The 17,910-nt window shown below is 36.8% G+C and overlaps 1 protein-coding gene across 1 annotated transcript in view; it reads left to right on the top strand.

Annotated features, from left to right (window-relative positions):
• Nucleotides 1-1,744: 1,744 nt before the first annotated feature.
• Nucleotides 1,745-17,910, top strand: part of LOC311604348 (uncharacterized protein) — a 349,080-nt gene continuing 332,914 nt past the window's right edge. The window contains exon 1 of the mRNA XM_084794122.1: nt 1,745-1,874. The gene's annotated coding sequence lies outside the window, so the exon portion shown is untranslated. The remainder of the gene's footprint in view (nt 1,875-17,910) is intronic.

Raw genomic sequence — 17,910 nt, 5'->3', positions numbered from 1 at the left:
GAATCGCTGACGATGGGTGGAGATTTTCAGAATCTTTCTGCCTGTCTGCACAGTAAATCTGTGCTGTTTCAGTGTTAATCTGATATAAAATTTGAAATGTCAACAGTTTTTTAAAAATGAGATATTAGAATGCCTTGTATGAGTATGGAACTTGTAAAGACATCTGAGGGAAATTATATTGGGGTATCACTTTTCTGACTTGAAACTTTTTCTGTGTGAGTTTTTGTTTTGTTTTGTTTTTGTTTTTACAGAAAATTTCATTGATTCACTTAAATCACACTAATTAATATATAAAATCTGATGTTTTAAAAATACTTACAAACTTTTGAGTGATCACCACTAAAAAACAAAACAAAACAAAAAAACCATTTCAATCACACTGTAGTTTCTGAGTAACTCTGCTCTTCCCTCCGGCCCCTACGGCAGTTAGGCTCCTGCTGATCTGCCTCAGTCATCAGACTGAATTGCATAGTCTAGACCCTTACATAGATAAACTAACACAGAATGGACTCAATTTTAGCTGGCATTTTATTTTATTTTTTGTTCAGTATATATAGTTTCAACAATTGCCTTTGCATTCTTTTCACCACTTTTACTGAGGAGCAGACCAAAGGGCTTTTGACAACCAACCAACCAAAAGAAAAAACTTAATCCCTTTATGTCTCAGAGAGCATTTTCCTTTGGTAGCTTTCTTATGAACCAGACATCTGGCCCCTCTCACAGCCATTTCTGCTACACCTGTTTCCTGTGTAGACATCATGGTTTCTGTTATATCTCTATGATTCCTTGTACTGAAAACTGGTGACTTACATGGACTGTTTTAATCAAGCTTCTTTTTCTTGAAGTCTGAAGTGTGTGTGTGTGTGTGTGTGTGTGTGTGTGTGTGTGTGTGTGTGTGTGATTACCCAGGGATATTGTCAGTTGATTTCAGTGTTGTTTATGGTAATGCCCTTTGGTTCTAAAAGGCTCCAGAGTGTGATCCGTTTAGATGGGGGCCCTATAGAATGTGGGCTTTCTAAATATAATCTTTGAGGTTAGCGATTTAAAGCATATCTTTCTGAGGTCTCTCTGTTTCTCTTTACTGTTGCCCAGTTAATTTAATTGCTTCTCCCAATATCCTTTTTCCAAAATCCCGTTGTCTGTGAGTGAGTCAGGTCTTGGACATTCCTGTACTCTAGTCTCGGTGATGTCAGTTCACTTGAGGAGAGCCTTAAAGCTTGTTACTTTAGTGTTTTGATTCTCTTTTCCAGTAAAATCCTTGGCACAGTGCACCAGCAGGGTGGGAGTTAGTGGACCACATCCTTTGAAGCAACTCCCTGGCTTTATTACCATGATGCCAGGTGGTACAACCATATTTAATTTTCTTGTTTTCATGTAGTATTATGGAATTTCTAGGAGCAAGCTGAGACAAAGCCATTTTTTAACAATTTAATGTTTGAAGCAGTTAAACTCAAAAATTCCTTTTTTTTTCCACTTGAAAAATATTAGGTATGTGTAGTCTATGTGCATTTACATGTGTGTGTTGAAGTGTCTGTGTCTATATTTAGGGGCCAGAGGAAGAGTTTATTCTCTGTTACTCCCCATTCTACCATCCTGAGACAGTATCTCTTAATGAGCCAGGCACTCTGCCCATAGGCTGGTGGCCAGCCAATCCCAGCAATCCTCTCTCCTGTCTCTCCTTTCCCCCACAGTTTGGGTTGCAGACAAGAGTATCCAGGGTTACAGGGATCTGAAACCAACTCCTCAGGGTTATTCTGCAAACAACCTCTTAGCACCTCACCAGCCCCTGGATCTTCCTTACTTTGAGCCTCCATCTAAGACTGATGCTGACTGAGAGAAGAGAGCTCAGCCTTGTGTTCTCCAACACACATCATGTGAGTGCTAGATGCTGTAGTTTTCTCCTTTTCAGAGGCACAGACCTTTCTGAAGATTGGACAGATGGGAGGTCATGCCACGGAGCTACATCTGCCCAAACGAAGCTTCTGTCTCATGAAGCCAGAGACAGAGCTTGTGTCTTTTGTCTTTCAGAGACTCCTTGTCTTCATTAACATCGAAGGGATGTTATTGAATAACCATTTCCTCGTTTACTGTATGCCTCCAGGACAATTACCAGTGACCTTAAGTGATTGTTTACCCTTTGATTTATTTTTATAAGTTTTACTACAATGGTTGAGTCTCTGAGAAGTGAAGTTGACCATGGTGTGTCTCACATATTCATTCCAGAATGCCTGTTTTCAGTTTCTATTACTTTATAAAGCTACTAAAAATATTGTTGTCCAAGGCTTGGTAGGATCACGTGCTGGTACCTTCTATTGAGAAAACATGTCAAAGCTTAACATGGGTAGGAGGCATGACACGTGTGTCTGACACTTTAAGGAAATAGTAAACTATTTTCTAAGATATTTGATACACTGTATCTTTGTCTTAAAAATGTATAGGATATCTAGTTACTCTACAACATCTGTAATATTTGGTATGGTATCTTTCTTGTTTCTTTGTTTTGCATGTAAACCTTATGGCAGGAAGGAAAGTATCTCAAATTGTCTTAATTTGAATTTTCCAGATGATCAATTATATTCATTCATTTTTAAGTAATCATTTGTCTTCTATAGTTTCCAGAAAGTATCACTTTTGCCCAATTTAAAAAATCTGTTTTCTTACTAATGACTTTATATTTCAGGGTATCTTTTAAATTATGTTTGAGTGTTTTTATTTTTATTTTTTTTAACTTTTTTAGTGTATCTCTACTGGTTAGATGGATTATAATATGGATTTTAGCATGTAACACAAAATTCAACTTTTAAAATTTAATTAAAATAATTACTTTACAAGTGGGGTTTACCATAATTGCTCATAAAATTTAAGAATAATATAAAATACAAACATGAAAATCAAGGATAAAGGTTTTTTTTTTACACTGAATGATTTGTGAGTTGAAGTAACTTTCTCCTCCTTTCTAAGCCTATATACTTGCAAGTGTTTTTTATTATGTAAATTTATCTTTTAATAATTTCATACATTTATAAAACAAAATTTGTCCATTTCTACCCTATCTCTCTTATCTTCTTCCTAACCCCACAGCAAACACTTATACACTTGGGATTTCCTTTCTAAGACGTGATCTTTACCTTTAAACGACAGGTTTTTTGTTTTGTTTTGTTTGGTTTGGTTTGGTTTGGTTTTTTGAGACAGGGTTTCTCTGTGTAACCTTAGCTGTCATGGACTCGCTTTGTAGACCAGGCTGGCCTCGAACTCACAGCAATCCGCCTGCCTCTGCCTCCCAAGTGCTGGGATTAAAGGCGTGCTCCAACACGCCCGGCTAAAGGACAGGTTTAAATAGAACATATAATCTGTTGCCCTCTAGTTCATTCTGATTTATCAACTCTCTGTCTACTATAATAGATATGTACCTAGAAGAATTAAAAATGCTTTAACAAATAATGCCAATTCAATTCTTTTGATTGACAGCCTTACAATTATTTTTAAAAGGAAATAACTTGAATTTCTACATTCTTGTTTGTCAACTCCTTATTTTTTAAGTGAAGTTTATAGCTCTAGATTTTTACTAATTTTGTGTTAAAAGTGTATTAATCAAAGTGAAACATTCACCCTCTGGTACAATGGGCATATGTCTCTGCCCAGAATCCACATACTTTTAAATTAGTGTCTTTTTTTGGTTTGAATCTACAAATGATACGTTGCTTGTAGAACTAGGCCTTCCTTGCTTCCTTTTCCATTGTTGAGTAGATAAAAAATAAAAACATGCCATGTTTGCTTAATTATTATCCTCCAGCCTTTAAATAATTTCTTTGATTATTTCTGACATGTTCCCGTAACACTCTTTGGCATTCTCTTGAGGACTTTTATTCACCCCACATGATCAATTGCTTCACAAACTGTGCAGCTGTCTCTTTGAACTTCAGTGCTTTTTATTGGAGTTTTATGCTTATTCTTGGATTCAAGTTCTTCATCTTTTTGATTCACATATTTTCATCAGTTAATAACAGATGAGGTGAAGCTGCTACAGCATAGACCATTATGTTTACAAGCAAAAAACACTCAACCCCAAAGCAATAAAAACCATAAAAGATTTATTTTCTCACAAAATTCCAAAAATACATTGTTGCAGCTAAGGTTTTAATAACATGGTGGCAGCTGAGTTTCTCTGGGTCTCAAAGTTAACTACATGTTTGCTCCCTTTAAAACGTCTGTCTTTGCTTGACGGCGGCTAAAGGATCCAGACTAACAGCTGTCGGGGATTAAAGCAAGCTTTTCTCTATATTAATAGCTTCCCCATAACAGAAAACATACTGAGAATATCTCTCAGGGAAGAAAGGGGCCATTTGCAGATTTCAGATGCAATCAGTTTGGTCAAATGAAGGGGACATGTTGAGTGTCTTACGACAGGTGCATTCACCCATGAAATTAAAAATTGCCTGTAACATTATTTTAACTATTCAAATGGACCTTCTTAGAGAGAGAGGGGGGACTTAACAAAACGTGGATCCATCTGCCCCACAGTCCTACGAGTTCTCAGCCTCTTCTTTGATCGTCAAGTATAAATCCTGGCAAGAACTGAGGTTGCTGGGGCAATTGTGCTGTTGTGCTTGGGTCCCACCACACCTCCAGTGATCACACACATCACTATGTGAGGTCCCTTCCTTGGGGTCTGATAATACCTGGCTACATTGTTACTATGGTAGCTGGTGCTCATAGTATAGGTAAATATAATTCGGAGGTAGTCTCCGGAGGCAGAGGCAGAGGATGATGACACAGCTCAGGTGACAGAATGTTAAGTATAAAGTATATAAATCTAAATAAATAATATTTTACTATAAAACAAGTTTTTTTATTTCATTTACTTTTTTTTGCTTTTTTATTTTTTGTGTTCATTACTTTGCCAATCTAATGACAGTTCCTTCTAAGAACTTTAATTTCTTCTTTTCCAATACAGAGGTGAAACAATATTTTCAATTCTGTAATTAAACAAAAAACTTATTAAATAATTCTCTGTCTACCCAATTGGCCCGATTTTTGGTCTCCTGGAGCATTTTTGCATATACATTTCATTATGCAATGTGAACTTTTATTTACTTATCAGATCAAAGAACATTTTAGACAGCTCTGGTAGCATACACCTGTAATCCCAGCACTTAGTAGAGAGGCAGAAGCAGGAGGATCTCTGTGAGTTCGAGGCCAGCCTGGTCTACAAAACCAGTCCAGAACAGCGAAGGCTACACAGAGAAACCTTGTCTCAAAAAAAAAAAAAAAAAGGCATTTTATTTAGCAGTCTTAATCATTAGAACTTAGTAATATGCTTCTGGGATTGTGAATTCTTTCTCATTTCTTCTCCTCTTGATTTCTAAGTGTTCCTTTGCGTTAGGGTTTTGATTGGAATACAGTTTCAAAAAGATTTTAAGAACACTGTTTGCATTTTTCAAAGTAATGTTTTCCTTTTGTTTGCCCATGGCCCGTAATTAGAAATAGTGTTAATAATTTCCACCTGAACAGTCTTTAGATACTGATCCATCTTTTAGGACTATGATATTTTATAATACATTGCTGGTGGAAGTGCAGACTTGTACAGCCACTGTGGAAATCAATGTTGTGGTTCCTCTGGGAAATGAGAATCAATCTTCCCAAGATCCAGCTCAATTATTCTTGGGCATATACCCAAAGGACTCTTCAACTTGTCATAGACACACTTGCTCAACCATGTTCATGATAGCCTGAATTTAGAAACAACCTGGATGTCCCTCAACAGAAGACTAGATAAAAATGTGGTATATTCACACAATGGAGTATCACTCAGCCATTAACAAAAAGTAAAATCATCAAATTTGCAAGTACATGGATGAATCTAGGAAAGAAAATCATCTTAATAAGGTCACGCATATTCAGGAAGGCAAATATAGCATGTATTTGCTCATATGTGGATAGTAGCTGTTATGTTTATAACTAACTATATAATTATATATAACTATACATAACTATATATAGTTATGTAGTGTTTTATATAGTTATTTAGGCAAGATAAACAGAATAAATATTTATGGGTGGTGAAATGGGGACAAGACATTCTCCACAGTTGAGTGGAAAGTGGGGACTGACTTTCACATGAACTCTGTTGCCCCATATTTGATCATGTCCCCTTGATGGGGAGGCCTGGTGGCACTCAGAGGAAGGATAGCAGGCTACCAAGAAGGGACTTGATACCCTATGAGCATATACAAGGGGAGAAAATCCCCCTCAGGCACAATCATAGGGGAGGGGAATAGGGTGAAAGCAGTAGGGAGGGAGGAACAGGAGGAAACAAGGGATGGGAAAACAATTTAGATGTAATATGAATAAAGTAATAAAAAAGATTTTTTAAAAAAATAAAGAAATGGGGACCTAGGGAAGAAATGTGGTGACAGATAGCTAAAATCAAGGGTCATTTGAGTGATAGTATGAAAACCTAATAGAGAGAAAACTTCCAAAAACTGTACTTACATGGATATGATCTTAATGAAATCACCAAATAATAAGGAAATAGAGGCCCAAATGGACACTCTCATCTCCAAATGGAGCATCCAGTACTAGGAGTGGGTTACACCTAATTGAATTGTTGGCCAGAATGGTTCTCCAACCACCCAGGCTCTTGCCAAGGCTAGGAGTTGCTCTCTGTAATGGACAGCAAAGTCCTATTGCTGAAGACAACACCAACAGGACGAGTTGAACACAGAGACATTAAGATGATGCCTACCTCGGGACTTCACCCCACTGGCTAGTGTTCTTGGTACCAGAAGGTACTTTGCATGTTACCAAGAAGAAACTTAAGCATCCACCACACTACTAACCATTTACACTGATGTTCTGACTGCCAGATATTCTAGAGCAATGTAGCACAAGGCTTGTGGGAGTAACTAACCACTATCTGATGTGATTTAAAGCCCACTCCAAGAGATGAAATTCATAACCAGTGCTGCTTAGGTGACCTATAACCTGGGACTAGATAGCCCATCGACTTGGGGAAAACCAAATAGTACTGTTCCAGTAAAGTTGTATGACAACAAAATGATCCCTAAGAACAGTCTGTTTTACTCATAGATTACCTACTTGCCCATCTACCATCAGATAAGCTTCCTCCTACAGCAAATGGGAACAGATACACACCTGCAGGCAGGCAATATGCAGAGAGTGAGAGATATCAGAACACTCAGCCCTAAACAGCATGTCTCCATCAAATTCCTCCTTTTCATGGCTCGAGAGTCTGCTGATGAGGAGGTGGAAAGAGTGTAAGAGCCAGAAGGAATAGAAGACACTACCAAGGCTGTTTAAATCAACATGCTCACCTCTGATATAAACTCACAGAGACTAAAGAAGCACGTAAAGGGCTTGCATGGGTCGGCACTATATGGGACGCTAGAGCTGAAAGAAGTAGGCACATGCTCCAAAACTAAGACAGAAGCAATCAATCTCCAATTGAAAGCCACTCACAAACGAAAGTGGCAGTAGATGGGCAACAGAAAATGAAGGGTGCCATGTCAGGGCTTCCTACCTTCCTTCCTTCCTTCCTTCCTTCTTCTAAAATTTTGTTTTCATTTTATTTTCTGTTTCTTTTAGATCCCTTAGTATATGAACCATTGTGTCTTTGTTTTAATATCTGTTTCCTGTGTCATCTCCTGGGCTCTTTTCTTTTGGTTTGTACTGTCATATTCTGATGTTTGTTTCTGTTTTATACAGTATATTATTTTATTATAAGCCTTTTATTTTGTAATGAGAAGGAAAAGGGGATAGATCAGGATGGCAGGGGAGGTGGGAAGGGAACTGGGAGGATTACAGAGAGGCGAAACCATAATCAAATATATTGTGTAGAAAAAAATCTATTTTTAATAAAATAAAACTAATTATATAAAATTATGTATTTTAATTTCTCTTCCTTACTTGGTAAATCACAGGAATCCTTAAAAGAACAACTAGTTATTATAATATATGTTTATGTTGTGTAAGACCATATGAAATATTATTAATTACTACTACTAAGATACACTGGTTTTAAACTGAGTTATGAATAACCAACCAAAATTTCTCCCTGGAGCTTTATATACTGAAGTAATAATTGTGTTAGATATTTGCCTTGCTCTCATATTTGACCTTTTGAAATATGACTCTAGAGTACTATCCTATTTCTTTGGCAGATGGAATATGGAGAAGATGATTAGATTCTTAATGATTAGTATAAAATAAATTTGAATTATTTGTGCAGTTATTTTGGACTGTATCAGAAATGTCTTCACATCATTTGAGCTTCTTACTTAAATGGTTATGTTGATTTATAGGATAAACATCCAGTCAGATCCAATTCAAGAATGTTATTTGTCCATTCTCCCAAACACTGTATATCAAAATCTTTGATGTGCTCATGCATTTCCCCTGGCCTTGTGATCAATTTTTTTTTCAGAACAAAACAATCCTGTTGCCAAGTTTTTGGATTAATGACTGTGTTTATCTTCATAGCAGTGGAAAATATTAAACAATGCAGAGTTTTAAGCTCAGAGAACAAATACTGCAGAACTAGTTGTAATGTGCTTAACTCAAGCAGCATGTCTGGAAAAAATGTACAATAATGCTGGCTCTTTCCTGTTGCCAGTCAATGTCAGAAAACACATTTCATGTCAGCAAACCTACTTTTATTTCTCTCTGTGTACATTAATCCTGTATTCTCTTGCAAAATTAAATATGGTTTTAGCAACTATTGTAATTCGAGTATGTTCAAACGGATTAAGTTCAGTAGGAGTGACACGGACAGGAAGGATGAGCATCCTTTAAAAATGTCTTCTTATAGCTGGCTTACTTAAGTACAAGGAACAATGACCACACGGACCAAAATTCAGGCAGAGCATAGGAAAACTTTGAAGGCATGAGAAGGGAGTGACCCACCGCATCCAGTTGGCTGTCATAATACAGGGTAAACTGAAACCACTGTGACCTTGTCTAGAAGTGCTCAGCCAGGCATTGGCTTTGGAGAAATAGCACATGGTGTAATGGAATGATTGTTTTTGGTTGCTTTATCCTATTGTTCTGAATACATGGTTTTAAGACAGGTTCCTAGGTGTAGTACGTAGTTGATATGCCAGCTGTAAAGTGGTCTTCAGAATGCATTCTATCAATTGGAAAGAAAGGAAGGAAGAGGAAATTAGATAGTATTTATGCCTCACTGAAGAAAGGCAAAGTCCAGGCCACATCCTCAGCTCCATCAGAGATCACAGATCTCCTTTTGCCTCATTAAAATGGACTCAACACCTAAGGAAGAAAAATTAGTTAAAGGCTGATTGAGCAATTCCAACTATGCTGAATTGAGAAAGAAACAATAAAACGGCTACATCTTCTCTTGTGTTGTCTCATTACAGTTGGGACATGATGATTTATGACAGAAACTATCTGCATAGACAACGCGTATGTGGGATTGCTAGGGTTTAATGAATTGCAAGATAATTAATCTTCCAAAGTTTATATTTCAATCTAGCTGTAAAAAAAAAAAAAAAAAAAAAAAAAAAAAAAAAAAAAAAAAAAAGGCAGATTCACTAGGAAAGCAAGTTTTGCTCTAAAGACTGAGACTCTTTTGTTCTTTTCTCCCCGTCAAGCCTCAATACATTTCTGTTTGTATGCGTGCTCACTGCCATCACAAAATGAAGTCTTTTTTGGAAGGGCTGAGGTTTGTCAAAACCTACTCTATTCAGCACCAAGAATTGGTTCTTGCGAAGCCGTAATGACCTACTTAGTCAGTAGTATGTTCATGCATTTGCAATACCTCAGTGATGACAACAGTTATTGGTGGTCACTTGTAAACACCTGAGTGAACTAGCATACATGGTTATAGTATTCCCTTGTAGAGATCTATCACTAAAAGTGTGCAGCTTTTCAACCTCAAATATATAGGTTTGCTATATTACTTACGAAGACACTAGAATTTCATAATTTTTCTAAAACTACTTTCACACTGTGTCTAGGTAACTTGAAGTAGAGCATATCTGTGGACAATTATTTCATCCTGCCTGTATTTGGTACTCTATCCTAAAGAGAATTAAGCAAGCAAATGCATAAACCGGAACTTTGCAGTTTTTTTTACATGGAGTATATATAATTTTCTTTATCTAAAATGGAAACTTGTTAATCATGTATTCAGTAAGGTGATTTTTTTTTTTTTACTGCAAGAGAAAAAGACTCTAGGAAAAACCATGAGTTATTGGCATCTTATTCTTTCATTTAAGGAGCTCATAATCCAGAAGTTTAATAAGATTAGAGGAAGACCACGCAGTTTCAGCAAATTCTCAAAAATGGCTGATAATTGCTAAAAGCTACTTATACTATACTTTGCACGCACTGCTATTTTTATTTGTTAATATTTGATGGATGTACATAACCATCTGTAACTACACTCTCAGAGGATTCCATGCCTTTTTCTTGCCTCCATGGGTACTAGATTGCAGATGGTGTACAGATGCAGACATATATGCATGCAATACAGAAACAAAAGCCATCTGTAAAAACATGCAGGCATCACACATACACATGAAAAAATAAAATAAAAATAGTTTCAAACTTTCTTATAACAGTCCAGATATGAGAAGTTTTGGGGGTTTCAATGAAGACCTTCACTCATGAGAACCCTAGTTATTTCTGGATTCTGTTTCATTGAAATTAGGGTGTGACATATCTTCACAGGCCAAAATCAGTTCACCCTTAAAAAGAAGCATCCTAAGAGGCAGCATGGAGAAAAGAGGCAAAGCAGACAGATACCTTCAATTTTTAAAAATCACCTAAAATATTACATGTAATGCTTCCATACCCAACTCATTGGCTATCTTGTCTTATCACAATGACATCCAGCTTCTGACTGGGTGTCAAGCACATTGTTAATAGCAGTTATTCAACTATTGGAAACTGGTGAAGATAAGTGGGAACCTTTGGCATACCTTGTATTATTAGATATGGTGATCATATACTCAAGTTCTTTATATATTAACTTTGGACAATAATCATTTTCCTATTCACATCACAGATATGGAGTACAGGATATGAACCATTAGGTTGAATTGATATTTTGTGTATTGTATTGACGCATCACCTGCCAATTAAAAACCTATGGCCTATCCCTGAGGTGGGATCTTCTGCAAGAGACGGGATAGAGCCAGGCATGGGGAACTTCACCAAGGAAGATGTGAGGAGGACAAACACATAGTACCTGAGCAGAAGTAAGCAGCCACGTGGCACAATGTACATTAAAGTAAATAGGTTACTTTAAGTGGTAAGCTAGTTAGAAAAAAGCCTAGCTATATGGCTGAGGTATTTGTAAAAATGTTTTGAGTCTCATGAGCCATTATCCTGGGAGCTTGTGGTCAGGAAGAAAAACCACAACACCTTCATATTTTCTACTTATCTACTAAATGTTTGTTATAAATAAAAATCTACTAGTATTGGAGATAGTAAATAATAACTTAGCTCCTGAATTTAGAGATAGCCATTGTAGAGATGCAGGAGTGATGTAGGAGAAACTGAGAAATCTAGTTGCAGTGTGCAGTACACGTTAGACCCAGATAAGTTATGCTTCCTATAACTTCATCCATAAATGAACCAAAATGTATTAATGTACAACATCACATATGGGAGAAGAATGGCTTTGTACCCTGTCACAGAATCCTGTCCAAGAGAGATTTGGAAAAAGACAAGAGAAATTGGGACTGAGAGACATGAATTAGGCACACTTGGAGCAGATCTCTTCTTTTTTTCATATTGATAAAACAATACCCATTTATTAGCATATATTAGCTATACAAGATAATTATTTCAATATGGTGGTGATTTCATAAAAGTATACAATAAACTTTGATTATATTCTCTCACCATCGCCTTGTCTTAGTTTTTTTTTTTTTTTTTGTATTTTTTTTAATTCTGCCAGCTGGACCCCTTACTACTTATTGTGTGGTATGGGGCATTAGCAGCGAAGACCCTAGGAGAGGGATCTTTCCATATTTCATATGACTACAAATACTGACGCAGGAGGAGTAGGACAATAAGTACTCTCTTCACAGACTCCATGACACATTATAATCAAGCCACTGATATGAGAATTCTATTTTATCTATGTATAATAAGAGGCTATTTGACAATTTTAAAAGAAGCTTAGAATCCCCTGTATTTATTAGCTGTCACAGCTCATTTGTGCTCACTATTTTTAGTGATTTCTAAAAGGGTTTCAGAATTTCATTTGAAAGTATATAGTACACAGAACCTTCCAAATGAAAATTAAATCCCATTGTTTTGTATAGATAACATTTTCGTACTTCTTTTATACTTAGTCACTAGAAAGGATTCTTCAATCATAAGAATTGGGTGCTAATGGCCAAACTCTGCCAAAACAGGGTAAGCAAGTCCTCAATAGTTTCTGCCTCACAAATATGTCTGTCAGATATATTGTGCTAGAAGGCTGAAGAAGATGCTCCAACATTATAGAGAGTATTGGGTGACTATTCAGGCAGCAAACTGTCTCTGTCATCCTCTCATTTAGAAAGCTAATAACCTGCACTCCCAGAATACTCAGATAATCAAGTTTACTCCTTCCCAAGTCTCTGATGGAGTTGAAGACCACCAGGTAGCTTAGTTTTACAATGAAGCTTAGTTGTTTAGGGGTTAAGATGCTTTTAGGTCTAGATAGATGTTTTAAGTTGATAATGACAAGATATGATGGATAGTCATTTACATTCAAAAACTTAGATGCACCAAGATGAGAAAGATGTCTTCTTCAAGGCTGTCAAATACAAATAGCCAAAGCACTAAGAAGGTAACATTTATATAATTTCTGATTATGTCACAGTTTTTCTTTCCATAGGTAGTCTGTTGTGTGTGTATATATATATATATATATATATATATATATATATATGTACAAAAATAAAACAATTTAAAAAGGAATTGGGTGCTATAATTTGAGCTTGGGTCTTCTGAGGAGAATCCTGAGTCTTTATCTACTAAACTATGTCTGGTTTATTAAATAACTTTAAATGACTAATTTTTATTATTTTTTATTATTTTAAAGCATCATTTCTATGATTTCTGCTATATAACACTCATCTTTATACAATCAGTTGAGAGAAAAAGGAAAGCTTTGGAAAGCTAGACAGCTTTACAAGGTTGCAGAAGAACTAGCCATGTTACCAGATTGGTGGTGTTCCAGGTGAGGAAAGAAGTATGAACTAGAAAATTGACTGCTCAGAAAATTCTAGAAACTGAATGCCTCATTTTGTGCATGTTGGGAGTATTTGGAAAGAGCTAAAGACTAGGGGACCTTAATACCAGTCATCTACAAAGTAATAGGCAATCAAGCAAATTAATGCCATTATACTAGGCTTTGGGACTAGAGAGATACACTTTCCTGGTACTTTGAGAAGTGACATGTGGAGGCAAAGAATGGATAGAAGGATGAGCAAAGTGAGATTCAGCAGCAGTGTGATAAATTGTGTCTGGGCAAGACTTTAATTTTTGAATTAGCCAATTGCATGAAAGTTCTTGATACTTGCAAGTCCTGTCCTGATCAGATATCCTAAGAGTTGTGTTCTTTGACACCTACGGACATTCTATCACCTACTATTTAAATAATTGCAATTATATTTAAGAATGTCACTGGAATGCATTTTCTTTAAGTTAATAGTTTATGTTCATTGCTTTCTTCTCTGGTTCAAATGTAGGTGTTTAAAGAGACAGAGACAGAGAGACAGAGAGACAGACAGAGACAGAGAGACAGAATTGTAGAGAATTAGAGAACTTGTGAATTACCCCACTGTAGGAGGGCTTAGTAAGACTATGGTCTGCAAGGGAGACACCTCTGGAAGCATTAAATTTAGGGCATATTAACATTTATGACCTCTATTTATATCCACTAAATGTTTTTATAAATAAAATCTATTGGCAATTATAAACAATAACAGAGCTAGCCACGATAGAGATGCTGGAGTGATGTAGTGGAAACAGAAATCTAACTTGAAGGGTGCAGAACACCTTAGATCCAGGACAAATTAATCTTCCTGTAACTTCATGCATAAATATAGGATCTTAGTGATAAGTGTAGAATTTATTAGAGCATAGAATTTAAATCCCCTCTTCTTCAGAGGACCATATCTACTTTGTTTTTGATACATTCAACTGGTTATACGAGGTCCACTATTTTAAGAACAACTGATTTTATTAAATTTTGTGAACTCGAGGGCTAATCTCATTGATAAATACCTTCAAAACTTATTTTTGTCTAAATCTAGGTTACTAGCTCTTAGTTAAATTAACATGCAAAACTGGCCAGCTAGCCTCCTTCAATACTCCTTTAGAAGTTTCAAATATAAGCCTCTCCCAGCTCCCAGCTCTGTTATATTTGATGCCCAGATAACACTTACCTTTTATTTGACTCACAAATATGGTATGTGAAAATTAATTTTGGCATCTTGGTTGGCATTAAAGGCAAAGATGAAGATGTCAATGACATGATTGTAGGGGTTAATGGTCAAGAACAGAAGTAGAGGAAGAAGCCATAGTTGGAGGACTAAAGGTAAAATAGACTAGCTAAGAAGGAACCAGGATCCACTCTACGCCTGCTGGTGAGACCGATGAAACCATCCAAATGGATCAATATTGTCGATGGTCTCAATACTAACAAAACATCCAAATCCTCAGGAATATGACATAATGGTGATTGGCTTTGGGGATAAATTTGGAGAGAGATGTATCTCATTAAAATGCATATATTTCATCAAGCATAGCCTGTTGTGTAGCTGCAGCTGCCCTGGACTAATTTTGTCCATGGACATTACCAATTGTAAAGCACATACCTTGTCGTGGAGGGGACTTTCGCTTTTAAAAGTTTTATGTGCCAGATCTCTATACTTCCTTCCTTCACTCACCACTTGCTGCAATCGTCTGCTCTATGTGATGTCTGAATCTACCTTATACCTAAGGATTCAGCTTGACCATGGTCATTTTCCTTCCTTACCTAAAGTGATTGACTATTGAAATACATGACTGGAGTATAATTTGCAGTGTAGATTCCTCTCTTGATTCATTCAGAGTCACTTGTAGATAAGTGTGCTCCCACAGCCCAGCAACCACAACATCTGTTTGGCAAGCCTCCTACTTTCAGGGAGAATCATTGACCCAAGAGATCAGCGGTCATGCTATGAGCCACATGACTACACAGGTACCAAGGTCACAGTTCTTGTAGGACATGTCTCATCAGGAACTAAGTGCGGTTGGACTAGAAGAGACCTGTTCTTGGACATGTGGCACTAACAAATCTGGATTTCCCCTGTGTCTCCTCTGTTTTACTGTGTTTTCCTTAGGGTACAAGCAGGCTAGGACAAGTGTGTTCACATTACATCCCTCTTCAGTCCATCATCCTTGGTATCACAGTCAGCTATTTTCAAATCTTTCTAATTATTCTCCATTATGTTTTAGATTCATTTTCTCAATGAAAACCATTATAGGACCCAGAATAAAATTCAAATCCTCTTTGCACATAGTAACTGGTCTTGAGTTATTTCACATTGTACTCTCATGCTTTCTGGTTCATTTCCACACTAGATTATGATCTTTTTGTCTGTAGGAATTGGCAGCTTTTTCTTCTATGCTTAGTTCAATATTTAGGAAGAATTCAATATTGTTTGTCAAATGGAAGGCTAAATCCTTCTTTTCACTGAGCTATCAATCCTACAGACAAACATGAATAAATCTATTTAAAAATTGACTTACTGTAAGGCATTCTGGTTGCTACAGGATACCAAAAGCCACTGAGAAAGCTCTCTATTTTTTCACATCTTAATTTTAGAGCTGGAAAAATTAAAGATATTATGGTATTTTAAAGGCACATACATACAAATGTGTGTTAACATGTGTATGTATTTTTTTGTGAAAGAAGTGATGTCATAATATTTAGAGAGGAAAAATAAGAATTCAGCATTCTGTTAATTTCTTACCTAGAACCAAGAAACATGCATTTAAAATTAGCTTGCCATTTTATGAATATGTTGCTTTGTTTAATTTTATTTTTAATTAAATTTTTAAAATCAAAATTGGGTTATATCATTTTCCCTTTCCCCTTCCTTCTGCCTCTTCCCATGTATCACAGCACAGTCCCTATCCTTGCTCCCTCTTGTTGGAGGATAGCCTAATGTATTTTGATGCTAATTACTGCTTGGTATCTCTGTGACCCATCTTTTGATTAATAAAAAGGCATCCCACCTGGCCTGGGCAGAGGAGATAGAGGTGTGGCTAAGGTTCCTGGCCTTAGAGAAAGAAAGAGAGAGAGAGAGAGAGAGAGAGAGAGAGAGAGAGAGAGAGAGAGAGAGAGAGAGAGAGAGAGAGAGAAGGGAGAAGGGGGTGGGAGGATCCTGGCAAGAAGAAAGAAGAAAGATAATGAGATCCTGAGAGGAGAAAGAAGAAGGCCGACATAGGTTAGATGGAAGAGAAACACATGGCAGGCATGGATGGAGATTTGACCCAGATGAAGAACATTAGCAAGTATTTGGGATTATGGATGGGAGGTAGCTTGACAGAAATTATTAGAAGCAGATGGCATGGGATTGGGGCAAGGATCCTATACCTGCCCCACAACTGGAAGTAGTTTAGAGGACTAATGTCTGCCCTGCCCCAGGTTAACTAAGGCTATTTTTAAATATAACAAGGTGTCAGTGTCTTAGTTGATTGCTAGCCCATGCAAACTGATAATACTAATAATACTGGTAATTTAGAAACAACACTCTCTCACGTTCATGGACTCCTGCAGTGTTTAGTTGCTATCACACAACACACACATAAACACACACACACACACACACACACACACACATACACATATGCAAGCATGCCTAAATATATAGCCTTCCCTGGGCAAGGCTATTTTTCTTCCTCTCAGGATTGCCTGGCTGCACATAGGTATTTGCCTAGGGGTGCGGCCTGTGGCATTTCCCTGCCATGTCAGCCTGTCTACTCTTCTCATGATTGTTTTGGTCTCCTTTAAGCTACAAAAACAAATATTTAAAAGAGGGGAAAGATGGATATGAATAGAAAAGAATCAGTGTCACATTTCATCGTGGACTAAAATTAAGGGAAGAATAGATTTCCCCATATTTGATATTTCCCCATATTTGGGCTTATTATTAAAACTGTTTCCATAAAGGAGCAGCCATCCACAGACTCAAGATTGTTTGGCATTACTTAGAGGAAGTCACAGAGGAAACCAAAGTGTTTTGTATTGGGAGTTAGGGGTGCGCGTGGGGGTGGGGTGGGGGATGGGGTGGGGGTGCTGGTGGGGCTAGGGATGGCTTTAATCACGATTTCCTTCATGACTCTTCTGAATCTTAATCAATACTTTGAAGCTCAGTAAAGCCTTGTTCTATCTTCATTCTCCATTTCTATAGATGCACATAATAACAGTTATTTCACAGAACACTTTTCTAAGTGCTCACACTGTTAAATTACTGCAGGAATAATTTAATTCAAAGAGTAGATGCACTTAGTGAAGGCGGAGTGCTCAGCTGGCACTTAGTCAAAAGCTTACTGTAGATGCTGAAGCCTTATATTCCATTGTAGTCCCCAGTTCCTCACATATTTTAATGGATACTGGAAAGAAAATAAATATAGGTTTATTTGATGAGTGCCTGCTTGAAATTTTCAAATGAGAGGAACAAAAACATCCAAGGCTTCATCTATTTTCTCATCAACTAGTTTTTTTTTTAACACAGAGAAAAAGACGGATGAACATGATGTTTTTATTGCAACACTGAACTGTTACTGCTTTTCAAATATTAGCTTTATTTTCTCATAATGAGTTTTCACTCTGAATTTACAAAGAGTGTTTCAATCCAATAGTATTGATTTCTTTAACAT

Source organism: Acomys minous (assembly GCF_964271855.1).
Source record: "Acomys minous genome assembly, chromosome: 9".
Classification (NCBI taxonomy): Eukaryota; Metazoa; Chordata; class Mammalia; order Rodentia; family Muridae; genus Acomys; species Acomys minous.
This window is presented reverse-complemented; position numbering and strand designations above follow the sequence as displayed.